Genomic DNA, 27,290 nt, shown 5'->3' with positions numbered 1-27,290 from the left:
TTATGATAATTAATTTCTCTGTGTACAACTTAGTTGTAATTTTTTCAAAATTATATGCATTAAGCAATCCTAGACAAGAGTCTGATGATTCTTGGATTCTCTTTGACCAAAATAAAACAAAGCATATAGTTAAATAGTTTTTTCTTATCATTATCACGTGTCTACAGTTTCCCTTCTCATGATTTTTACATTTTTTTGAACTTCTTTTAAAACCTAAGAACTGTTTTCTATTTATGCAGGGATTATTTTTCATTTTAAATTAGTCTAATTTAAACTTAAGAAACATGTTCTTAAAATATTTTTTACTGGTAAATTTTCTCATATATGATAATTGGTATATAAACTATAAAGTAATCTCGAGATTTACAAACAAAATGATCTCGCCCACTTTGAACCGATTTTCTATCCATTTTGGTTTAACAATACCCTACATTTTTTTAAAAGAAAGAAATTGTGGCTGCTATATTTCATATGATAAAAGAATGGATATGAGAAAGCGGTGAGTGTGTGAGTATCATAAGTGTACGTGTGACTCTTTTCTATAAGAAAAGAAAAGGGCTATGGCATTGCCTGGAAGGGTAGATTAGATAAGGAAAAATGTATGGGTTTATATTTGATCAATTTAAAAGAAAATAAAATGAAATTTTTTAAGTGAATTTCTCAACACCTTAGATAATATCACATAATTTTTTAGGGTTAATATGTAATTTAAATTCTGTATTATAGGTTCAAGATGATTTGAATTTTAAATTTTTGAAAGATACATTTTGAACCTTATACAATTAAAATTGAGATATTTCATCTTTACAATTAAATTTCAACAAACATATGTTATTTTTTTTAAAAAATTGGGGCCTGCTATGTGATTTTTATCAAATTTACTCTCTCTATTTTTCTCTCATTTGATGAAAATTACACATTAAATCTTATTACAATGAAAGTTTATTTAAATTTAACAGTGAGATGAAAATTATTCCAATTTTAATTATTTAGAATTTAAGTTATATCTTTCAAAAGTTTAGAATTTAAATTGCCCCTAAATCTATAGTCGTGATTCAAATTACAAATTAATCTAATTTTTTTAATCCCTCCCATAAAAAACGTTAAGTTATTTTATTAATGAAAATGGTTGCTGTGAAAGAAATTGTAAACATTCAAACACAAGATTAAGTTAACAGTAAAATTGTTAGTAGCATACAATGTCACATATCATAAACTATATAAAAAGGTAATATTGTAAGAAATATATTGAGATATTTTAATTTAAAAATTTTAGAAATCATAATTAATTTTTTTTAAATATAATTTATTCCTTATTAAAGTTTAGCAGATAATTATTTAAATTTATATAATGTAGTAATTTAATTTTGATCACTAAAAAGTAATATATTTGTAAAAAAAAATCAGACAATGTAAAATAAATATACAATGTTGGCCAATATTTCTAAGGCGTTAAACCGGCTAACAGATCATGAAAAGAGGATCCCATTCTTTGAACGGCAGGTGAGCCTTCGCCGCGCGCTCTCTCTGGAGACGGAGTCGCATTTCATACTCATCGCCGTGGGTTCCTCTTCGCCGCCATGGCGGCACCGAAGCCACGCAACACTCGATCAACTTCTCTTAGGGATGCCTCTGACTCCTCCAAGATGGAGGGCACCGGTACATGGGATGCCCTCCAATGGACCAAGTTTCAGGTTTCCCCCTATTTGTTTTTTCCAATTCACGTCTTTCCTTTTCTTCTCTACATTCCGGATTCATTTGTTTTCATTCTTCTCTGTTTTCGTGTGAATTTATCTGCAGCCCGGTTCACGATACGTTTCGCATGGCAATTTGGATTTCTTGTTTGAGGAAGAAAACGTCATAGCCCAGGTATGAACTGCTTTTTACTCTTTACGCGGCAATTATATCACCTTTTTTTCCTTTTTCTGTACGCTCTCTGTTTGTTGCATTACTTTCTTTGCTCTGTGTAGCACGATCACCGGGCAGATTCTGCAAAATATTTGGAATTTAACGGTAGTGCAAAGAATGGTGAGCGTGATTTTGACCTCTCGTGTGGCGTTTTTGGGGTTGCATAGAGTAAACATATATAGCCTCATGTCACCTGGCACTCAGCGTAAATGCTGAATTTGACATGTGCACCCTGTAATAACACGTTGATTGGGTAATTTGTCTTTTAAATAATAGCTGATTGAGTGTCCCCAATTTCCGTCTTGTAACTAACGACTTGCTTCAGTTCATTATTGTGAGCCTTGACAGAATACGGTAATCTGGATGTTGGTTTTAATTTACTTCCCCCCCCCCCCCCAATACGGCTGCTGTCTTAAGTGCAATGACTTGTCTGTTAATACGTAAAAACGTCCAAAGAAAATTGGGCAACTTAGTAGATAATAATCCTCAATTAGAGTCGGTTCAATGAATCTGTCACGTAATGTTACAGTGGGTAAATTGTTCCAGATACCATATTATAAATCACTAACTCAATAGCATGATTGAATTACCCAAAAGAACCTTATTTCTTGGATACATAACGAGTCAAATTTGAAGTGACAAAACTTCGTGATCCATGACGACACAGGGAAAAGAAAATGGAAAAATAAATCCAGTCTGAAGAGCATGACAAAGAAGTCAGAAGTTATTAGCGAGTGGATAAAAAATTTTAAGCACTTTACTCTAGAGAAAGCTTATCTTGCAAGAATTTGGATGAAGATATACCCAAGAAACAAATCCTTAGGGAACATCCCCTCTAATGTTTATCTACAATCTACATTTTATCAATATTTTTATAAATTTTATAAATGGCTGGTCATTCAAATGGTGAAAGTTCTGATTCTAGTCCTACTGTTTTAATTTACATTTATTCTAAGTAAATTTATTGTATTTATCTGCACATGATGTTTGTGTTTAGGGACATGGTGTTGTTCTTATTAATTCAGATGATGCTGGCACGTTGATGGTCACAAATTTTCGTCTTATTTTTCTGGTAAGTCCTTTAAATAAGTTTAAAGGAAAGTTTTATCTTTCTGCCCTAAGACCAACTATATTATATGGTAGTTAATATTAGGCTTTAAAAGATTAACAAGAATATAAAGTTGGGGTGGCATAGATGAGAATGGTGGGATAGATGTGTGGGCATACAAGAAAAGATAAGATTTGTAAGGATCATATGCAAGAAAGAGTTGGCATGGCATCTATTAAGGAGAAAATGGTAGAAAATTGTTTTTGATAGTTTGAACATGTACAAAGGAGGTTGTTGGAGGCATTGGCAAGGAGGGTGAAACAAACAATTTTAAGTTTTGTGAAGAGGGGTAAAGGTAGGCCAAAGAGAACACTCAATGAAGTTATTAAAAGAGATCTTTTGGTTAATAATATATCCAAAGATTTATTAATAAAGCATAATGGTGTCATTAAATCCATGTAGCCAACCTTACTTAGTGTGATAAGATTGTTTGTTGTTGTGGTCATCGTGGTCGTTCTTCACATTATATTTCATCATCTGAAAATTAGATTTTGATTTGGCATTATGATTTAGGAGAGGACATAGAGTTGTGATTTAGAATTACCCATGCACTCGTAAGGTGATAAACATAATAGTGTTTGTCTAAAATTCTCGGTAAGTTATTTTGGGAGAATGAAAAGCTTTAGAGACCAAGAATAAATTTGAAAACTGGACTATTTCCTTTTTTCCCCCTTAAAAAAGAAGAAAAGAAGCTGCAATGAAGGCTGAATTCACAACACCCATGAAGAAATGCTGATGCCAGAGGTGTATTATTCAAGAGAAAGGAGCATACACTTGTAGGAAAACATAAAACCTAGATAATCTTTTAGGATCTGGCTGAGATACGTGAGGCGTATCAGATCAGGAAATAAATCAATCTAAATCCCTAAATATCAGCAACAAATAGTGAAAAATAATCACTAAATGACTAGGTAAGATAATGTAATAAAACCCTAATTAAAAGTAAAGCCTTTAGGCCTTATGGGCCTTGTACGGTGTTACCACTCCCCCTCAAGTTGGTGAATAGATATCTATTATTCCCAGCTTGCCTTGAAATTCTTCAAAGTTCTTGCTAGCGGCTTGGTGAAGAAGTCTACTATCTGTAAATGTGCCGGTGTATATGCTAGATTAATGATCCCTATGTCCATCTTCTCTTTGATAAAATGTTTGTCAAGTTCAACATGCTTAGTCCTCTCAACGTGTATTGGATTCTCCGCCATTCCAATGGCAAAACTTGCTATCACACCTTAATTTAATAGGTGAGTTAGCTTCTAGTTTCAACTCCTTTAGAGGTCTAAGCAACCACATCCCTTCACATACTCCATGAGCCAAGGCTCGTAGTTTAGATTCAGCACTACCTCTAGATACAACAGATTGCTTCTTGCTTCTCCAAGTCACTAGATTTCCCCACACAATGGTACAATAACTTGAGATGGACCTTCTATCAGGGCGAGAACCCCCACAATCAGCATCTGTATACACTTCAATTCCTCTAGAATTGCCTTTAGCAAAATAAATTCCTCTCCTAGGAGTCATCTTGAGATATTTTAAAGTTCTATTCACAGCTTGCATATACTTCTCCTGTGGATTATTAGTGAATCTACTCACCATCACAACAATGAAGCTAATGTCTGGGCGAGTGTGAGAGAGATATATGAGCTTACCTGCTAGTCTTTTGTACCTTCCAGCATCAACTGGGACTAAATCTTCTTTGTTATTAGGGGTTGATTCTTCCTCTTCATCGTCATCTCTCTTGATGTCAAGTCTGCATGAGGATTCCATAAGTGTCTTGGCTGGCTTAGCTCCTAACATTCCTGCTTCTTTCAACAAGTCAAGAGTATACTTCCTTTGTGACATCATAATGCCTTGGTTGGATCTAGCTACTTCCATTCCAAGATAGTATCAAAGGCCTCCCAAGTCTTTAACTTCAAACTCAGTTTCAAATGACTTCTTTAGTCTTTGTATTTCTACTAGATCATCACCAATCAGCACAATATCATCAACATAGGCTATAAGTATTGCCTTTTTTTCTTGAGTGTCTCACAAATAGCGTGTGATCCGTTTGGCATTGAACATATGCCAAGTTTTTAACTACTTACATGAGCCTATCAAACCACATTCTCGGTGAGATATATGGATTTATATAGTTTGGAAATCATACCTGGCTTCTTATGTTTGGATAGTCCTTCAAGAACTTCCGTGTACACTTCCTTCTTCAAGTCACCATTGAGGAATGCATTCTTTACATCTAGTTGATGTAGGGGCTAGTCACAAGTTGCAACCATGGACAAGAGCACTCGGATGATGTTTAATTTTGCTACAAGGGCAAATGTTTCTTGGTAATCAATACCATATATTTGTGAGTAACCTCTTGCAACAAGTCGAGCTTTATACTCATTAAGAGTTCCGTCCAGATTATATTTCTTAGTAAACACCTACTTGCACCCTACGATCTTCTTTCCCTTCAGGTAACTTGGTAATTTGCCAGGTCTTATTTGTTACTAGAGCTGCTAACTCATCATGAATAGCCTCCCTCCAACTCGGATAAGAAATTGGCTCTTGATAGCTAGGGTGTAATTTTTTTTCTGCAAGTCCTGCAACAAAACTTTGCATACATGGTTATAGTCTATCATAAGAGACAAAATTACTAACAGGTGCATAGTGCATTTTCTTGCCCCCTTTCTTAGTGCAATTGGCCACCCAAGGTCATCCAGAGTTGAAGTTGAGGTTGAATCATGATGCTGCTGATAGTTAGAGGGACACACCAGTCTCCAAATTGTCTTCCATTACTTTCGTTTCATCAGTTTCTGCAGTACCATGATCAGTTACGTCCTGTGTATTGTTGTTGGGCACTATTTCAGGACTGGCAGGTGCTGTTTCAGACTGTCCAGAAGTATTTCAGGTACCAGTGTTTCAAAGATGGGTTCAGCTGTAGGGTGAAGAGGCAGAAGGTCCAGGATAGGGTCAGATTGACGTGGAGAGGCTGTCACAGGAAATTTAGGGCTGTTTGGTTGCTGATCATTGTCCCATTCATGAGCACTCTCCCCCTAAATGGAAGGACGAGAATAAAAGGCCTGAGTTTCTACACAAGTAACATTAAGAGTGGGAAAAAAAAAATTTTAAGGGATGGAGAATAACATTTATATCCTTTTTGTGTGGAGGAGTAGCCCAAGAAAATGCATTTGAAGGCTCTAGGGTCAAGTTTGCCATCATTGCCATTGTGTACATAAGCGAGACAGCCAAAAACATGTTTAGGTAAGTGATTTTTCAAGTGTGGTGGGGTAATTCTTAGAGAGAAGTTGGAGAGGTGTTTGAAATTGTAGGCTTTTTTAGGGCAATGTGTTGATTAAATGTGCAGCTGTGAGGATTGCTTTTCCCCAATAATATTTAGGAATTTTATGGGTTAATGTGAGCATTGGTTACCTCTAAGAGGTGCTGGTTTTTCCTTTAAGCTGTGCCATTTTGTTGAGGTGTGTTAACACAACTCATTTGATGAATGATTCCATTTTTGGTGAGGAAATTTTGTAAAGCAAAGCATGTATGTTCCCTTCCATTGTCATTACGAAGCACTTTAATGGTGGTTTGAAATTGATTTTTGATCATGGCATGAAAGTTCATAAGGAGATGTACAAGGTCAGATTTTTCTTTCATAAAAATACCCAAGTTAGGCAAGTATGATAATCTATAAATGTGACAAACCACTTTGCATGAGATAGAGGAGGAATACATGAAAGTCTCCCATATGTCACTGTGAATAAGGGAGAAAAATTCAGAGGGTTTATGAGGATGAAGATTGTAGGTATTTTTTGTGAATGTCACAAATCAAGGAAAAATCACTTTTATTCATAGAATTTGGAAATAATTTGGACATGTAATTGAAATTGGGGTGGCCTAACCTATAGTGTCATAATTACACTTCTTTATTTGTAAGCTGATCTAAAGATGCCACAGTGAAACTGATTGAATTGACTTGTTTATCTTGCTGCTTTGTCAAACAGTAGAGTCCCTCCAACATCTCAGCAGTGTCAATCATCTTCCCCAACTCCAAGTCCTAAAAAACACAAAGTTTAGGGAGAAAATCAACATGGCAATGTTGAGAAGGAGTCACTTGACTAACAGATACGGGACTACATTTTAACTCAGGTGCATATAAAACATTCTCAAGCATCAAACCGTTAGACAAATAGGCTGTACCAATCCTTTGAACTTTGAGAAATTTCCCATCAGCAACCTTAATAAACATGTTGGAAGTACAAGGCCTGAGATCTTTAATCAGATTAATATTACGTATCATATGATCTGTGGTTGGCCCTGGAATCAACAATCCATGTATCTTTATGATGAACCTTAGTGGTTGGCCTTGGTCATGTTTTTCCAGCATCTTTCTCAGAATTTTGACTTCCTCCTTATTGAGTGTGTCATTATCTGATCTCTCATCTGTGGCAGCAATGAAGGCTCTTTTTTCAGATTTTCCTCTCCCTTTGTGGTTGGGTGGCTTATCATGGATCTTCCAACATATATCTTTGGTATGACCAGTTTTTTTACAATGATCACACCATTTGTTGCTCTTCTTTCCTCTCCCTTCACCATTATGGACACCTTTAGATGCAAGTGCATTTGAAGCTGTATCATCTACTATGGGTTGTTTATTAAGGAGTAGCTTCTTTTGGCTCTCTCCATGCTTCACAGCAAAGAACACTTCTCTTAGTGACGGTAGAGGTTCAGTGCTCATGATTCATTCTGAACATCATCAAAGGTCGTATCAATTCCTAGCAAGATTTTGAAAATGCATTGTTCTTCCTTGCTCTTCTGTTAAGAACTAAGAATGATAAGGAAAGCAAATAAATCTATTAAATTAATTAGAGCAAGAATCTCACTCTAAAAATATTTAATAGCCAGAGTAGGAGAATCTCCAAGGGAAATATTATTTTATTTTTTGAATGTCTAACTATGATAGAAGCTAGCCCATTTATAATGCAGGAATTACACCAAAATAATAAATGAATAATAAGAAAATATCCCAACATATTTGGGATAATAACTGACTCAAATAGAAATTGACTCAAACAAACTAAACATGATCAAAAGTTGATCCACTTATTTAGCCAACTAAACTGAAAATGAATTAAAATCAATTTAATTATGCATAACTGGCTCTAACTTCCTCCCCCTTTCTTCTCTGATAAGTCAATAGTGGACATCCATGTTAATGTTGACGCAACATGCTATCAGTACCCCCCTCCTGAAAAATAGACTTGTCCTCAAGTCGAAAAGTGGGGAATTGAATGGCTAGTAAATCATAGTCTTCCTAGCTTGCATCTTCAAGTGGATGGTGATCCCATTGAATTAAAATTTCCAGAATACCTCCTGGTGTCCAGCGATGATTCAATACCTTTAAGGGAGTAAGGAGGAGCTCTAGATTTGTAGAAAGAGGTAAAGGTGCTGGTGGTGAAGATGGTTGCTGCCCATGAGCAGGCCGAAGTAAGGAGACATGAAAAATAGGGTGCACCGTAGACTTAGGAGGCAAGTCAAGCTCATAAGTAACTGTTCTAATGTGCCTCACAACTATATAAGGTCCAAAAAATCAGGGGGACAATTTTTCATTCTTACGTCTAGCTAAGGACTTTTGGCGATAAGGTTGAAGACGTAAAAAAACTGCATCCCCTGGTTGAAATTGAAGGTCCCGCCTATGCTAATCTACTTGTGCTTTCTTTAAGTTATCATGTAGTACTTGGAGCATGGCGTCATGCAGCTCCAGTTGCTCCTCTAAATCTGCAACTAATGTTTCTCCCTTTACATAAGGGCATAAAGGAGGAGGATTACGCCCATAAACCAATTTAAATGGAGTAGTGTTTGCTGAGGAGTGAAAGCTGGTGTTAAATGAGAATTCAGCCCAGCAGAGGAATTTACTCCATAATTTAAGTTGCTCATGAGCAAAGCATCGTAAATAGGTCTCCAAATAGCGATTTACTACCTCGGTTTGGCCATCAGGTTGTGGGTGATAAGTTGTACTCATGTTTAAGCATGTTTGGCTCAAGCGAAAGAGTTCTTGCCAAAAAGCACTTAGAAAAATGGAGTCACAATCTAAAACGATTGACTGAGGAATATCATGCAACCGTACAATAAACAAACAAACAACAACAAGCCTTTATCCCACTAGGTGGGGTCGGCTACATGGATTGCAAGACGCCATTGTGCTCTATCATTTATCAAGCTTTTAGGAATATTATTAATGAAGAGATCGCGTTCAATAACTTTCAAGAGTGTTCTCTTAGGCCTTTCTCTACCTCTCTTAATCGGACTCAAAGTTATATGTTCCACTCTTCTCACTGGTGCCTCCCTTGGTCTTCTTTGTACATGCCCAAACCATCTCAACCGATTTTCTACCATTTTTTCCTCAATAAGTGCCACCCTCACTTTTACGCGTACGTGTTCATTTCGAATTTTATCTTTATGTGTATGTCCGCACATCCATCGTAACATTCTCATCTCTGCTACTCCAATTTTATGCTCTTGCTGTCCCGTTAGAGCCCAGCATTCACTACTATATAACATTGCCGGTCTGATAGCAATGCGATAAAACTTTCCTTTAAGTTTATTAGGCACCTTACGGTCGCAAATAACTCCTTTAGCTTTTCTCCAATTAAACCACCCAACTTGAATTCTATGTGAAATATCTCCACTGGTTTCGCCATCATTTTGAATAATGGCCCCCAAATATCTAAACTTTTCCACTTGAGGTATAATTTGATCTCCCAATTTCACTTCCAAATTATTGTCGAATAGTCCTTTACCAAATTAACCATGCAACCGTACAATCTCTTGACAAAATTAACCAGCCACAGTTTTTGCAGAATAAGGATGTGATAGAGCAATGAAATGGCTGTATTTACTGAGCCAATCAACCACCACCAAGATAACATCAAAACCTCTAGACTTTGGGAGCCCTGTGATAAAGTCAAGAGATATGTCCTCCCAAATTCACTCTGGAATAGGGAGTGGGTTAAGGAGTCCAGCAGGAGCAAGAGTTTCATATTTATGTTGTTGACAAATTAAACATCTTCGTACAAAATGTTTAACATCTATTTTCATACCTCGCCAATGCACACTTGATCCTAATCGCTTCAAGGTCTTTAGGAACCCTCCATGACCACCCGTTAGAGTCGCATGTGCTTCTTCCAAAAATTTAGCTTGTAATTGAGCATCATTTGGAACCACAAGTCATCCCTTGAAATATAATATGCCTTCCACCAAGCTATGATCTAGGTGAGATTGTGGATTTTTTTGTAATGCATCCACAATAGCTTTGGTTTTAGGGTCTGTCATTAATGCTGTAGGGAGTTGCTGTAAGGCATCTGCTAAAGGGATGACAATCTGGAAAAAATCAGCATGTTGAGGCCTTCGTGATAGTGGATCAGCTGCTGTATTGTCTTTTCCTGCTTTGTATATGATGGTAAAATTGAAAGGAAGAAGCTTTAGCATCATTCGTTGCTGGGAATTGGTGAGGATGTAAATGCTGTTGTGGGGAAGCACTGTACACTAAGATGTCATCAAAAAATACCAACACGAATTTTCGTAAATATGGCCTGAATAAGTCATTCGTAATAGATTGGAAAGTAATTGGTGCGTTAGTTAAACCAAATGGCATAACTAAGAATTCATAATGGCCTGAGTGAGTGCGAAAAGCTGTTTTATGTAAATCCTCCGGTAGCACACGAATTTGATGATATCCAGACCATAAATCAATTTTTGAAAAGTAGACAGCCCCATGCAACTCATCTAAAAGTTCATTAATATTGGGAATAGGGTACTTATCTAGTATGGTGATTTGATTAAGACGCCTGTAGTCAATGTAGAGGCACCACGAACCATCTTTTTTACCAACTAGTAGCACAGGATTGGCAAATGGACTGGTGCTAGGTCGTATGAATCCACATTGTAGCAAGCTCTCAATTTGAGCTTCAATCTCATCCTTCTAGTAATGAGGGTAACGATATGGCTGTAGATTAGGAGGTGTAGCATTTGGGAATAGCTTGATGGCATGGTAATGATCTCGGGGTGTTGGCAAGCACCCTGGCTCAGAAAAGACATCAGCAAAATCATGAAAAATTCTGTCAATATTCAAGTGTCTTGATGCGTCCTTCTCATTTGATTCTTGAGTAAGAAGCATGCTATAGAGATGGATAGAAATATCATTGCTAGTAGGTAGGCCTTGCAGCTTATATTTCTTCCCATTTAGCCAAAAAATCATAAACATTTTGTTCCAGTTAGTTTGCATAGTGTTCAGTGACGCCAACCATTTAATACCCTGTACCAAATTAGAGCCACCTAAGGAGAAAGAGTAGAAATCTTGCTAAATAGTTAAATCAGAAATTGTTACCTCAAATTTTGGGCAAACCTGATGGCATTTTACTCTACTACCATTACCAATTTGAACTCCAAAAGTTGGAACCGTCCGCACGGGGAGTTGCAATTCAGATACCACTGCATCTGAAATGAAATTGTGCATGGAGCTACTATCAACTAAAATCAGGACAGTACAACCCTTGAGCATGCCTTGAAGTTTCATTGTGGTTGCCGAATGCTGTCCAGAATCGCATTAAATGAGATTTCGGCCTCCTCTGGCTCCATTTCTATCTCGGCTTCCTCGGGTAGAGGGGGTAGAATTTCTTCACCTTCTTCAGAAATTTCCAGCAAAGAAAAAGAAGCATTGCAGCGATGCCCAGGTCAGAAGATAGCCCTACACCAAAAGCACAGACCCTTATCTCGTTGGTTTTGACGTTCTGCATCTTCGGGAGAGATTGTCGCAGCTATTGAGGAGTATTTAGGAGTGATTGAGGCCGAAGAAGCTGGTCGGGAGGGATACGTAGACGAAGCCAGTGAATTGGAGTCTCTGGAATCACAGAAATCACTTGCAAATTGGGACTGATTTGGGCGATTTTGAGAGTATGACGAATTGGGCTTAGGCCTACGCTGATTTTGAGCCTTTTTCTTAAATTCCAGGGCCAAACTTGTAGCTTTAGACACTATTCTAGGTTTCTGAATGTGTACATCAGCTTTTAATTCTTCCTTGAGGCCACCCAGAAAAATACCTAAGAGGCAGTGCTCTGGCTAGTTGCGAACTCGTGCTACCTGCCTAGCAAATTCTTGATGGTATTCCTGTACTGATCCGGTTTGCTTGATGGTCACAAGGTGCTCATTCGGATTTTGATATTCAGGAGGCCCATAGTGCTCTTGTAATGTCTTGACCAACTCATCCCAGTACAACAAGGTGCGTTCTGAATTTACCCATAAGAATAAATCCAAAGCATCTCCTTCTAGACTCATTGAAGCGACGTCTACTTTCAAATCTTTCGGTGTTTGATAATACCAAAAAAAAATTTTAGCCTTCAAAGTCCATCCTTGAGGATCTCTTTCACTAAATTTTGGAAATTCAATTTTTGTATAGGGTGGATGTGGGCCCTTTTGGTCACAGTCATCTTCACTGTCATCTTCCTAGTGTGAGCGCCTATAGTGGCTCTCCATGGTTTGCTTGCCTCTACTCATTGTAGAAGCCTCAAGGGCCTCTATCTTCTCTTTCAACAAATCAAGTGTCTCTAATTTGGAAGCGAATCTGTTAATGGGCCTTTTGAAAATTGATTGACAACAGATTCATTGCGTAGGGGGTTATTAGAGGAAGTGGTGTTGGGATCGATGGTTTCGTTACCGGAGCGTGTTGTCACGGGCTGAGAGTCTGGCGCAGCACACGGCGCCCGTGCGGCGTCCTGGAGGACCCCATAATCCTCAGGACAAGCCTTACCATGTACGGATCACACTGGTTTCGCCCTGCCATGGGCTCATCAGGGAGGCGGCACTAGCCCCCGACCAGTTGTGCACACAGTCCGAAGACTGAGGCAGAACACCCCAATGCTAATGTCGCTCCCTTTACCCATATTGTGCGAGGCTAACCAGCGGACCGTTCATTATCTTGGTCTTTACACGGTCACGGAAATATCATCCGTGACATTCTCCCACACCCAATCTAGCACGCCCTCGTGCTAGGGGAGAACGACTCCGCCCAAGGATCGTACGTACAGTACTGCCACAAACACATCAGCTTACTTGCTGAGTGGCCACCCGAGTCCTGCACTCTTCGGACCCACTCGCACCCGCGAGCCAACAGGAGTGGAGTCGACAACGGCCAACCTTCCCGCCCGAGTCCCCACTTTTGGACCCACCTGCTCAGAGGCCTTTCTGGAGCGGTGCCGAGGCCGACCAGTCCCAACGTGGGACCCCACGCGCACACGACAGTAAAGTACGTCCTGCTCTGATACCACTCTGTCACGGGCTGAGAGTCTGGCGCAGCACACGGCGCCCGTGCGGCGTCCTGGAGGACCCCATAATCCTCAGGACAAGCCTTACCACGTACGGATCACACTGATTTCGCCTTGCCATGGGCTCATCAGGGAGGCGGCACTAGCCCCCGACCAGTTGTGCACACAGTCCGAAGACTGAGGCAGAACACCCCCAATGCTAATGTCTCCCCCTTTACCCATATTGTGCGAGGCTAACCAGCGGACCGTTCATTATCTTGGTCTTTACACGGTCACGGAAATATCATCCGTGACAGTGTGCTCACCATGTTGATCGAATGTGGCTTAGATACAAATTGTTAAGAACTAAGAATGATAAGGAAAGCAAATAAATCTATTAAATTAATTAGAGCAAGAATCTCACTCTAAAAATATTTAATAGCCAGAGTAGGAGAATCTCCAAGGAAAATAGTATTTTGATTTTCTGAATGTCTAGCTATGATAGAAGCTAGCCCATTTATACTGCAAGAATTACACCAAAAAAATAAATGAATAATAAGAAAACATTCCAACATTTCTAGGATAATAACTGACTCAAACAGAAATTAACTCAAACAAACTAAACATGATCAAAAGTTGATCCACTTATTTAGCCAACTAAATTAAAAATGAATTAATTAAATTAAAATTAATTTAATTCTGCATAACTAAGTCTAACTTCCTCCCCTTTCTTCTCTGATAAGTCAATAGTGGACATCCATGTTGACGTTGACGCAGCATGCTATCATCTTCAAATAGCAGGCAGCATCTTGAGTGCATCACCACTCATGAGTCTCATAGGTATCTAACTACTATAGACAACCAGATTAGTGTAATACTGAGTCATAATTAATGTACCTTTCTTTAGATTATGAAGAGCTCCTTCAGTTTCAAGAATAGTAGCTCTGTTCTTGATAGGTGCAAGCATGTCCTTTGCTGCCTTCCACACCCCATAGGCTGATTGGAAGAGAGCAAAGCTGGCACTAATTTCCAAGGTTGTTGAATTCACGAGCGATGACTGAACTAGAGAGTCATCAGCTTCCTAGGCCGCAAACTTGTCTGTTGTAGAGGACTTTGCTGTTGCTCCACTTAGATGGTCGAACTTTCCTTTTTCTGTTACATAGAGTCTTACTCCGGCAGCCCAATGAATTTAATTTTGCCCATTCAATCGATGGATGGTAATTGCAGAACTGGCATTGGTTGGTGCTTGGTGGTTCATGGCTAGTGGAACTGGCAGGTTGGAGTTGTTTCCCATCAAAGAGACCCTGGCCCTCATTGTGCAGCCCAACCCAAATTGGATCATAGCCTCTCTGATACCAAGAAGAAATTCTGATGCTAGAAGTGTATTATTCGAGAAAGAAGCATGCGCTTATAGGAAAACATAAGACCTAGATAATCTTCTAGGATTTCGCCGAGATACATGTGGCGCGTCAGACCAGGAAATAAATCAATCTAAATCCCTAAGTATCAGCAACAAGATAGCGAAAAATAATCAGTACATAACAAGGGCAGATAATATAATAAAACTTTAATTAAAAGTAAAGCCTCTGGGCTCTATGGGCCTTGTACGGTGTCAACAGCAAAGGAATTAGCAATGATGGCTGATTGCAGAACTCCTATGAACTATAAATGAATTGAGTGTCCACTCTGAATAGGACATGGTAGCCTAGGTATTTATATACATCTTTATGCATCATAAATAAGAGCTAATCAATCCTAGGATTGTGCCTCATATTGTACAACTGACTCATTCTAATTAATTCGCCGTAGTAATTGGATTTGACCTACCCTTAATTATAATTATACTGTTTCCCTATTGCTTCCCAATGAGGCACCCCAATTATGATAGAATTCCCTTATGCTCTATTTTCTGCCATGTTTTCCTCTTTCGTTTAGTCACTATGTTGCATAATTCTACCCATTCATCTCTGTTGGTAGTGTTGTGGTGCTGGTTTTTGAATAGTTTAGCATTTGGGGGCTCTATCAAATGTAATTAGGATGTGACTTACGATTCTATTTTTCCATTCTCTCATGGTGTTCCCCTTTATCAAAGCATGAGAATCCGGGTTAAATATAAGAAATATTCAGTTTATGAGCAGCTGTGGCTGAATTTGTTTGCTTTTATATGTTTCTACGGTTGTCTGCAAGTACCAGATTTTTTATCTGTATGTTTACTGTGCTGAGTAATGACTTCTGATGTGCTCTGTTACTTTTTCTAGAGTGATCGAACTAGAAATATTATTGCCCTGGGAACAATTCCACTTGCAACGGTTGAGAAGTTTAACAAGATAGTAAGTTTTCAAACGTGTTAATTATTCTATAGATGTATTTACTTTGTTTACATGGTTTTTGTTTTTTTGCATATGCTAAGTTACATTGAGCAGAATTGTCTCTCCTTTTTAGCCTATTTCAATATGTAGAGTCAAATAGATTTACCTAGTATAAACAAAGATGGATCGATTAACATCTGAGTTGTTAATTTGATGTGTTATGAAGGGTTTTATCACAAGTTGTAGATACATTTTGGACTAATCTTGTGTGTACCTTTTGATAGAGTTTGTTCTGCTAAGTTAGATTGAGCAGAATTGTCTCTCCTTTTTAGCCTATTTCAATATGTACAGTCAAATAGATTTGCCTAGTATAAACAAAGATGGATCGATTAACATCTGAGTTGTTAATTTGATGTGTTGTGAAGCGCTTTATCACAAGTTGTAGATACATTTTGGACTAATCTTGTGTGTACCTTTTGATAGAGTTTGTTCTGCTTCAGGTTCATATTATGTAGAGTAAATTACACTAACTTTTCTTAAGGTGTGGCTAAATTAGACATGATCTCTTTCACCTGGCTTCTTTCCAATTTATTTTCTATCAGCAATGTTAATTTTTTACCATATTTATTTCTTTCAATGATAAAATTATTTTATTATTGTTTCCGTTGTTTCAAGAACAAAATCATAGTCTCAAATTGCTTAAAAAGTTATCTTTTTCTATTGGATCGGATGGGAGGTTTTTGCAACACACGCACGCACGCGCACACATATCAAAATGTCAAGGGAGCGGACTGTAAGTTTTAGAACAAAAGAGGTATCAAATATAATCTAGCCAGACCCCTATGGACATCGGTGGGATTTATTCTATTATCTACTTTCATGCCTTTTTGGATTTATCCAATTTATTAGATTGCTTTTGTTGCTTTTTTTCTCGTACATAGTTGGTGTTTCCTTGTGTCACTATTTTCTTTAATTATATCAATCACAGTTTCCTTATTGGCTACAGAAGGATTACAGTCCTCCTCCTCATAGTCATACTTCTAGGTACATCTTCATGCAACACTGGCATGATTGCAACATGCTTGCCTCAATTGGCTGATACATGGAAAATGGGAGCCTAATATTTTGTTTTATTTTGTATTGTTCATTTATTTATTTTGCTTTGAACTTCTTGACATGAGATTAATTTTGCTACTGGTTTATTTGTTCATAAAAGCAGAGCCACAGGAATGGATGTTCATATTATCATTTTTCCTAATTAATTTTTGTAATCTTTTAAACAAAATCTATGATGTGTTTTTCAAATTTCAACCGGACGATCTATTTATGCATCATATTCCATGTTGGTTCCTCCTTTTATTGTGTTTGTATTCTATTTTTACTTGATTTAAAACCTATCACGCCATTTACTTGTAGGCTGTAAAGATGCTGTCAGCTAATCGTCAAATAGACAAGGCAACCCCGCAAAGACTGCTCCAGGTTATTGGTATGCTCTCAAATAAGTTTCTCTAGATAAAAGCTTCCTTTTCATTCTTGTAATATTGAGACTACTATGCAAAACATCCTCCAAATGAGCATAGAGAAAGAATACTTCCAAATAGGGTCAAAGATTCGACATAGTTGAGCAATCCCTTTGCATGTTGGACATAGTAACATTGTAAAAAAAAGTATTGACTGAGCTCTTAAGAAATTATATGGTTCCTACCCCATGAGAGTCCTTAGAAATTTGAGCATTTCTTTCAACAAAATATGCCAAAGGCTTTCTAAACATGCACAGCACCATAAAATTGGGCCTCTTCATTGTGACGAAAATCACAATTCATGTGAAATTGCTTTGTAGAGTTGGTACTGACCCAATGCTTGCCTAGAACTGAGAATTATTATTCCATGGAGAAGTTGCAGCTTGAGAGTGTAGAAGAAAATGACTTTACATGATGTTTATGGATTAGATTGGCCCAATATAATGCTTGTATGTTCATCAGAACAATAAAATGGAAGAAGGATCTTTTAATTAATTAGAATTTGGAGGTGTTACAAGTTATGGCTTGCTGCAAATTTATATTGATTTCCACTCTGATTATATTATGTTGCAGTTAAAATTAGTTGGATGGGTGAATATGGTGGTGGCTAACAATGAGTGAAAAGCTAATCTTTTATGAGATTATCACCTTGTCAAGATGGTTCTTACCGTAGGGCAGATATTGTCAAAGTAATCTTTGAAATTCTCTCTCCCCGCAACAAATAATCTACATGAACGTTAAACAGTTAAAAGTAAGCCGACATTAATGAGATTTACAATATGCCCAAAGTTAGAACTTTGGCAATTGGTGGAGGGAATTTTGTTATAATGGTGTTCGAATAATAAAGATTTATTTGTTAGGGTATTTATAATTGGATAGTTTATTTTTCTACCATTCATCTTTGAGTTTCAGATTAGTTTTTAGGTCTGCTCTTCTTCTTCTTCTTCTATTATTTATTTAAAATAGAATTCGTCAGTGAGAAGAGAGAATATAAAAGATACTGAAACAACTCAAACTCAATGATTCAAGAAATCCATTCAATTCCTCCAAAGAGCCACGAGAAAACACCCCCCCCAAAAAAAAAAACCATAAAAAAGAAAACGCTTCACTGAAACATACATCGAGAATGTAAAATAATCCTCTCCCTATGATGTGGCAGAAGAAACCTTTGGTTATTTTAATTCTTACATTCTGCTCCAGACAAATGCCCTGCAACCAGCAAGAACAGCACACTACCAAAGAACTACATTCACCTTTTGCCTCCTTAAACCCACAAACTTGATGGCTAGAATAGCCTAATGGTCAGCTGAACATACCCAACTCTTTTGGGGGGGAAAAAAAAGCCAAACAGCTCATTCAAAATCTCCTGATCCACTTCATAGTGCAGAAAAAGATGGTTATTTATCCCTGAACTTCTGCCAGTTTTGGTTTGTTACCTTGATATTACTTGTGATAAAAATAAATTATTGGAGGAACAGAGAAATACAATGCACATGACAAACTGGGAAAAAAACTAGATGAAAGAATACATCAGCTCAAAAAGCCTTCAATTTTTCACTATTGAGACAGATATATAACCCTTAAACGATCTTAGTCTTGTAGAGGCCCAGGACAAACCTAGGAAAACTGTTTTATCCCAAAGAACTTTCATGGTTTAAAATCTTCAATGTAAAACTCTGGTCATTGACTAATGATCTCTGGTAAAAAGGACCATAATACTGCAAATAATGCGCACCTTTGCAAATCCTTGCAACATCCTCACCCCTAGTCTTCCTATTATATTCTATCGTCTTTTTAATGTTTTACTTGATTCTTTGTAGGCTTTATCTAATAATTTATGTTTTCTCTTCTATGTAGGAAAAGATATGAGAATTATAGTTTTTGGTTTCAGGCCTCGTACAAAACAGGTAATTCTACTGGGTTGTTAATCATGGAATTTATAAGATTGTATTTTTTTTTTTTTTACCTTGAATGCATTATTTCTAGCCTTTATTCTCTACAAATGGTGCATACATACTGTGTGGATGTACAATTATGTACCCCACCACTTGGCTTTGCATGTAAATTTAAAAGCATAGGAACTCTCATGACATCTTCTGTCTTCACATGCCAAACTTTTAGCTATTTGTGCCTCAAAATGTGCCATTGCAACATACACTCAACCCATCTTAGATGCATTGAATGAGATGCATGCCCTAGTTTCTTACCTGACAGTAGGGTTGCTGTTTCAATATGCTAGAATTATAAAGCCCTAGTTTCTGACCTCATACGGATTGAACGAGTTTCAGCCCCTGAACATTCATTTCGAATTTTAAGAATATGAACATCTAACTATCGTGCATGGGTGGCATAGTTGCTCAAATGATCAATAATTTTCATTTCTTTATAGTGTAACTAAACTCTTATGGTAAAGTTAGTTGTTATGATAATCATAAAACGATTCCTGAAGAAATAGTTAAGTGAGCTTAGATTGGTGAATTGTTTTTACTTGTTAAGATTGTGTTGTGAAGATATGAATGGATGCTGTCATTTTATTCCTTCATGTATCGGATTTAATTTTTGTTATTAAATTTTACAGAGGCGTGTCATATTTGATGCCTTACTAAGAAGTACAAAGCCAGCTGTACTTTGGGATCTTTATGCATTTGTGTGTGGACCTTCTAGGTTTACTAACTCTAGCCCAAAAGTGCGCCTACTAGATGAGTATTTCCGGCTTCTTGGAAAACGCTATTACCGTGCTTCAATCAATATGATTGAAAGTGGGTCCTTTACCTTGTCAAATGACTTGTGGAGAATAAGTAAAGTGAACTCTAACTACAATGTGTGCCCTAGTTATCCTTTTGCTTTGATTGTACCAAAGACCATAAGGTATATTATTGAGATACAAATGTTCTATTTTTTCCAAGGTTTATTCTAATGAACCTTTTGTTTGATAACCTTACATGGTCCTGATGCTAGTGATGATGAAATGCAACAAGCTTCCACCTTTCGTGGTAGATGTCGGGTTCCTGTAGTTTCATGGTGTCATCCAGGTATATATGGAGTCTTGGTTCTACTATTTCCTTTAGCTGACAATTTGGTGCTTATTTTTGGTCTTGTTTTCTGTTAATTATTTTACATTTTGGTGTCTCAATTCAAGATTATTGCCTTAATGCAAATGACAACTTTTAGATACGGGAGCAGTTCTTGCACGTTCATCCCAACCTTTAGTTGGTCTCATGATGAATATGAGGAGGTACTGAAGTCTATTTAATCAAACCTACCCTGTCAATGCGAAGTGAAAAAAGGGTCTTTGTTTTTTGGTGGAAGTTTAGAGGACCAAACTCTGGCTATTTTTTGAAGGACTATGAGTAGTAGCGATGATACATACAACAATTAGTGTTTGATAATGGGATTTTTGCTTTATAAATAGTCATTTGCTTTTTTGTATTTACCTGCAGCAATGCAGATGAAAAGCTTGTGGCTGGATTATGTGGCAAGCTTAGTGATGGCTCACGCAGGCAAGATTGTAGCTTCCTTCATAATGTTATAGCGTGTTATGCTTATATCATTCCCATGTTTATCAGTATGTTTCTCCTAGTAACATGAGCAAAACTATCACATGTCTGCCTTTCACCTAGACTTGGTAAATACCCCCTTTCTTTAGTATTATAAGACACTTTTTCTTAAGTACCATGTGAAAAAAAATGATGCATTTTGGGTCTTTCAAGGTGTAATTAATAAGGTTTTTCCAAAAATTGCCTTAATTTGGGGGCATAATTAATAAAGTTTTCTAATTGAGACGCTACTAAATAAGGGCAAACATGGAAAGAATGTGTAAATTTAAATGCTGTTAATTAACGAATTTGGGGTGTATAATTCTGAATGGAGGGAGTATTGCATTGGATGTTAATTTGTGAGGGTTTGCTGATTAAGTTACTTTCTGTATCAATCAATACTGAAGATCATTATAAACCTTGTTTACGTTGAATCTTCTTGTACCATCTTACCAAGAGTTTATTTTATCACTGACAGTATAGTAGGTGGTATTTCCAGGTGGTCATGCTTTCAGTAACTTCATAGGCAATTAATTTGACTTGTTCTTTCTTCTTTTAGGAAGCTATATATAGCCGATGCAAGACCGAGGAAAAATGCTTTAGCTAATGGGGCCATGGGAGGTGGTTCAGAATCATCTTCAAATTACTTTCAGTGTGAGGTCTGTGGAAGTCTTGAATTGTCCATGTATGATTTCTTTTAGCCATGAATTTAGCCACATATTCTAAACATCTGTCTTCTATTTTGTCATCAGGTAATTTTCTTTGGCATAGACAACATCCATGCAATGAGAGACAGCTTGGCTCGGCTGAGAGAATACCTGGACACTCATGGAAAAGCATCATCAGATGGAATGTCATCTTTTTTGGTCAGTCTAATAATCTTAGAAACGTTCAGTTATTTGTGTCCTTGGTTGGTGTATTGAGTAGCACTAGGAAATGAAAATGGATTGATTTAGAGTCATTGGTTACAAGGGTTCTTGTACTGGATTTTTCCAATTGAACGAGGGGTTTACACATTGCAGGATTGAAATTGAAACATTTGTAGTTATGGTTGATATCAGAAGGATAACCATGGACCCTGACATATGCATTAATTTTATCAGATTTCTTCCATGAGTCATCCTTTTATGTGACTAAAATATTAATATCTCTTCTGAAAATATGTGAATTGCTGTGCACGTGATTCTTAAATTATCTTCAATATGATTGTTTAGTTGTGTGAAGAATTCCATGCTGAAAATATGTTATGAACCAGTAATTTGTTCCAGATAATGACTTGTCGACAGTTGATGTTTGTGAGATTCATCTTGCTCATAATTTTTATGGGGGAAAATGCTAGCTTAACTTCATTTTGGCCAGAATATAAATAAATGACTTTTTTAATGCTATTTTTCTTATCCCAAGCATGATTTTTTTGTTTGTAAAGTTTTTCTACCAATTCTTTTTTTTTTTTTTGTGGGTTCTATTTATTCTTTGTTTTGGCCATAATTTCAATGAATGGCATTTTTATGCTATTCTATTGAACTTCAGCAACATTATCTTATTTATTATGAGCTGGATGATTTTTGTATGGGTTTTACCAACTATATGTGTATGTATGGGGTCTCTTTATAGAGACATGGTGGGTCAACATGGGGTGGAGGCAATCTAAGTAGTATGTCTACTTCAGTATCTACTCTTGGGGACAGTGGGTGGCTACTACACGTTCAAAATGTCTTAGCTGGGGCTGCTTGGATTGCTGCTCGCCTTGATATGGAAAAGGCTTCTGTTCTTGTACATTGCAGGTACACATAATGGTGTATTTTTCAGTTTGCTGTCCATAGTCAAATTGAATTTGTATTTAAAATATTACTGTCCTTCAATCAGTGATGGCTGGGATAGAACGAGTCAGTTGGTTTCTCTTGCTAATTTGTTACTTGATCCATACTACCGCACATTCACAGGGTTTCAGGTAATGACTTCTATTACTTTTCCATTAACGAGTTATTTGGTATACTATTATCTTAAATTCCCAAGTATATGGGATGTCATGGTATACTGTAGGACGCTCAAGTAGAAAATACAAATACTAAGGTTTCTGTCAAAATGTCACATGCTATAGAACCTCCGTTTTACCATGTTATGTTTCTGTTGTAGAATGATAATATGGAAAAGAGAAGGGGGGGGGGAGAGAGGAGAAACAGGGTAGAGAAGAATAGAAGGAAGAGAGAATTCAGAGAGGTTGAGAGAAAAGAGAGAGAGAGAGAGAGAGAATAGTGAGATGATTCTCATTAGACTAACATAGCATAAGGATTACAATTGCATCTCAAGTATATATAGGCTTCTAATCCTCATAACTACCCAACAGCTATATCTATAACTACCATGATGGCTATTTCTCTTAATTCTGAATATAACTAACTAAACTATAAAATGTCACAATTACAATGACATAACAATGTCCATGTTTTAACATGTGATATAGCCTCTTAATCATAATTTTTGTCCTAATTTTTGCTTTATTTTCAAATGTTCATATTTTCCCATTTAACAGACATTGAAGTTGACTAAATCTGAGACACTTGTTTGTTTCCATTGCATCATTTGGGGTCATGGGACAGGCTGTTGTCTCCTTCTGTTCTATATATGTCATGATTGGTCTTCTCGAGAAAGTAACAAGATATCACACTGTGCTGTCATGTTTCTCACTCTCCTATTGCTTTTCTTCAATATCTAAAATTCCCGTGTTTGGTTTACAATTGGTATTTTATAAAAGTCATCACAGCTAGGGCTTTGGGATTGAAATCCCCACGTTTTTTTTTGGGGGGGGGAGGGGGGGTTTACAAGATGCCATCCAAAGGTGTCATTGGTACCTTTTGGTTTGGATGACTACGAGCATCTTACTCACCAATTTACCAAACAAGCACTTTGGATGTTTCTCAAATATGGAAAAGATGTTGTAATAAACGGCTTCTATTATGTATATATGACAAGGTATGATAAGGAAACAGTCCTTCCACATTTTAACCGTTTTTTTCTGGTTAAACTCATTCTAGTTCTACATTTGACTTGATGGACAAATCACTTCTTTTCATGCGTGTCATGTGGAATCTACAGCAATGACTATCTGTTGTGCTTCAAAAGTTTCTTCCTTATGCAGGCACTTGTTGAAAAGACTGGCTAGCATTTGGTCATCCATTTTCAGATCGTATGGGAATGCCCCCAGTCTCTGGAAGTGGCAACATGACTTTTGAGTTGACTAGACAGTCTTCCACTGGAAGTTGCCCTTCACCACCCATGCGTCAGTCATCATTCACATCTCAATCTTCCCCTTCTCATGCACAGACTTCAAACCACTACTCTCCCATTCTTTTGCAGGTTTGTTTCTTTTATAACATCTAGGCATCATTTGATTGACGCAGGTTGTCTCTAGGTACCATAATGTCTATTGGTCTCCTCTTCATGCTTTAACTGTTGGTGGTCGTGGCTTTGAACATCATAACACTGATGTCCATACTCTGGTCTTCATGTAATCTAGCTAATGATCTGCTGTATGTTTCTCTTCAGTGGGTTGATTGTGTTTCACAACTGCTGCGGATGTATCCTTTTGCTTTTGAGTTCTCCTCGGTACACATCAATCTTCCATGTCTGATTTTTCTGAGGTCCATAGATACGAATATTTCTTATCTGATCGATGGCTTTGCCCACTGATTACTTACACTATTTCATGATACAGGCTTTCCTGGTGGACTTCCTAGACTGTGTTCTTTCTTGTCGATTTGGAAACTTCTTCTGTAATAGGTATTGGTTTTTGAGCGATTTGCTTTTCCAGGAATGGTTATGGTCTTTGGCATATTTTTAGGCTTGACCCCTCCCATTTGAACATATGTTGGGCAATCAGTAGATAACATATTATACTTAAAAAAGGTGCTGATTGCTGAAATGGCTAGATGGGTTGGATAATGAGATATATAATTCTGGATCCAGAAAATAGACATTATTATAGATGATGCGAACTTTTCTGACAGAAGGCTTATGCATTGTGAAACAATGTTTTTTGATGAAAAACAACCCACTCAAGTGAAATCAGATCTTAGTTTTTTCTGTTCAACAAAATCAAATTTCAGTTACAAGTATGGTGGCCTATGATGGCTGTCACCAACTGGCAATGTTATTTGAGACTTTTAAGTGTTTGGTTCTCCAATGTCTCTTTGCTCAGTTTATGATTACAGGAATCTGGGATTGGTTTTGTGTAACCTGTCTTTGTTCCTAATTTTGGTGATGTGCTCTAATTGACAGTTAATTATAAAGTCTGACCATTAGGCATTTATGCGATCGATGGGCATTTTTTGGTTAATTTGACTTCGATTGAGATTTGAGCTATGATTCTTCAGTCCTAGGGACAAGTATGATATCAGTACCATGGAGCTGAACTTATTGGTTTTGTGGTTATTACTCACCATATGAAGAGTCCAATCTTGAAATCCACTGTCCGTAAAATCTTATCCATCCTGAACTTTCTAGTAGAAGGATTACGCTGGTCTTGGAAAAATTTAGGATGCACATAAAGTTAATTGTAATTGTTGTATTGTTGCTTGATTTCGTAGAAATAGTATGTTGTTTTGATTGCATTTTTCATCCAGTGAGAAGGAAAGGCAGCAATGCAATGTTTTTGACGCTTGTGGATGTTTGTGGGCATACTTGGCTGACTTACGTGGTTCTGAAGGAAAATCTCATGTGCATTTTAATCTCTATTATGATCCATTGAAGCACAATGGTCCTATCTTGCCCCCAGCAGCAGCTTTAGCCCCAACACTCTGGCCCCAATTTCATCTTCGCTGGGCTTGTCCAGAAGAAGCACAAGCTTCTGTTGAAATTGAAGCAGAATGTAGACAAATGTTTCTGAAATACTCTGAGATGCAGAAGGTGAACATTTTATTTTTAGTTGTCTGACTTGTTATTTAATACATCTTATCTAAAAATTCCTTCCTTTCTCATCCCCATCAGTTATGATGGTCATGTAGTCATTTTTAACACACTATGCTATGCTTGACATCCTTAATTTGGTAACATAACAAAACTTTTTTCCCTGGACCAAGTCTCTAAAAGATAGGTAAGATAAGTCACTCATAAAGACACATGTAGGGAGATCAGTTCTATTGAAAATCATGACTGTCATGCTTATGTCTCTTGATTGGTTTGGGGCTTTGGGCCACCTATCTTTTCGTAGGTCAGGTCTAGCTTAGTGTTTTTCCTTGTAATCTCTGGTGCATGTTCGTGAGCTAACGAATTATGAGAACAACCTGTTTTTGGTTTTGCACAGTCCCAATTGAACTGAACTGTTGTTTTGTCTGGATTTCCTTCTTGGAGTAAATTCTTTTGCCATTTGGAACGTGTAACAGGCTAAAGAAATGGCAGAGAGGAAAGCCAAAGAAATTGAAATTGCCATGGACGCATTGAGTTCAGAACTACGAAATGAGAAACAGTTAAGATGGTCAGCTATGAACATGACCAAGAAAACAAGCAAAGAGAATGTGGCCATGAAACGAGCTATTCAGTCATTGGGGTGTAAGTTTCAGTTATCTGACAATGGCGATTGTGTTTTTGATATTGAAAGCGATTTAGTGGTGTCAGCACAAACTGCTATGCGCCCTTCCAGCAGAAAGGATTCGGATAGCACATCACATGATGACAAGAAGGATCTGTCTGTTTCAGTAGCAGTTACAGAGGATGATGATCATGCAAACAATCCTATTTTTCGAGTGTGTGAAGCTCTATGCCCACTGCGTACTCCAAATGGAAGTTGTAGGTGGCCAAATGCTGGTTGTGCACGACTAAGTAGTCAGTTTGTTGGTTTAAGGGCAAATTTTGATGCATTTGACCAATTGTCGATTGATGATAGTTATTTTAAATCTGAATGAACGGTGAGTGAAGGTGGCCGGGGGAAAAAAAAATTGACAGGGAAGAAAAAGAGGTTCTCTGTTTAGATCAACCGGGTTTTGGTATCTTCTTTAGTAAGCATAGTCTAGAATACTTTTAAACTCACCCATGAGATGAAGAATTGAGTAATGCAGGACCCTGCCATTTTTATTGGGTCTCTGAATTTGTACAGGCTCTAGAGATAGCTGAAGAACTTCTTGGTAGTTGGCAGAAACATTTCTATGGAGCTTGCAAGTTTTGATGGCAGATGCAGAGAGCAAAAGTGCATTGCTACATGCGTGTAAGTAAGGTGACAATCAAAGTTGCAGATAGCATTGCTTTATTCTTGAATAGGGTTGTACGTTGTACAGATGATAAATTTGTCAGGAGGGATCAATGTACAGCAAGAGTAAATTTAGTGGCCAATCATTCTGTTGTTAAAGCGGCTCTTTCTTCATATAACGATGACTTCATTCATATGGTCTCGAGTTTAACGGCTTGTTTTGGCATTTAACTGGTGAGAGATGATGCTCATTCCTCCAAGAGCCCGTTAGTGACGACGCAATTGCTGAATGTAGACAAAATTTACTAGCATTTGTTGATTGTGCATTGTTATCATGAAGATGAAACCTACGAAAGTAGATTATTATCATGAAGCACTTGCTGTTAGGGTCGAACATTGAGCTGAACGCCTGCCTGCTTGTATTTCAAATGAAGTTCAGTTGAGAATTGAAGTGCCA

The 27,290-nt window shown here is 37.4% G+C and overlaps 1 pseudogene; it reads left to right on the top strand.

Annotated features, from left to right (window-relative positions):
• The first annotated feature begins 1,467 nt into the window (after positions 1-1,467).
• Positions 1,468-27,290, top strand: LOC129312737 (phosphatidylinositol-3-phosphatase myotubularin-1-like; annotated as a pseudogene).

Source organism: Prosopis cineraria, unplaced genomic scaffold, assembly GCF_029017545.1.
Source record: "Prosopis cineraria cultivar Desert tree isolate PC_DT_omini unplaced genomic scaffold, ASM2901754v1 PC1, whole genome shotgun sequence".
Classification (NCBI taxonomy): Eukaryota; Viridiplantae; Streptophyta; class Magnoliopsida; order Fabales; family Fabaceae; genus Prosopis; species Prosopis cineraria.
This window is presented reverse-complemented; position numbering and strand designations above follow the sequence as displayed.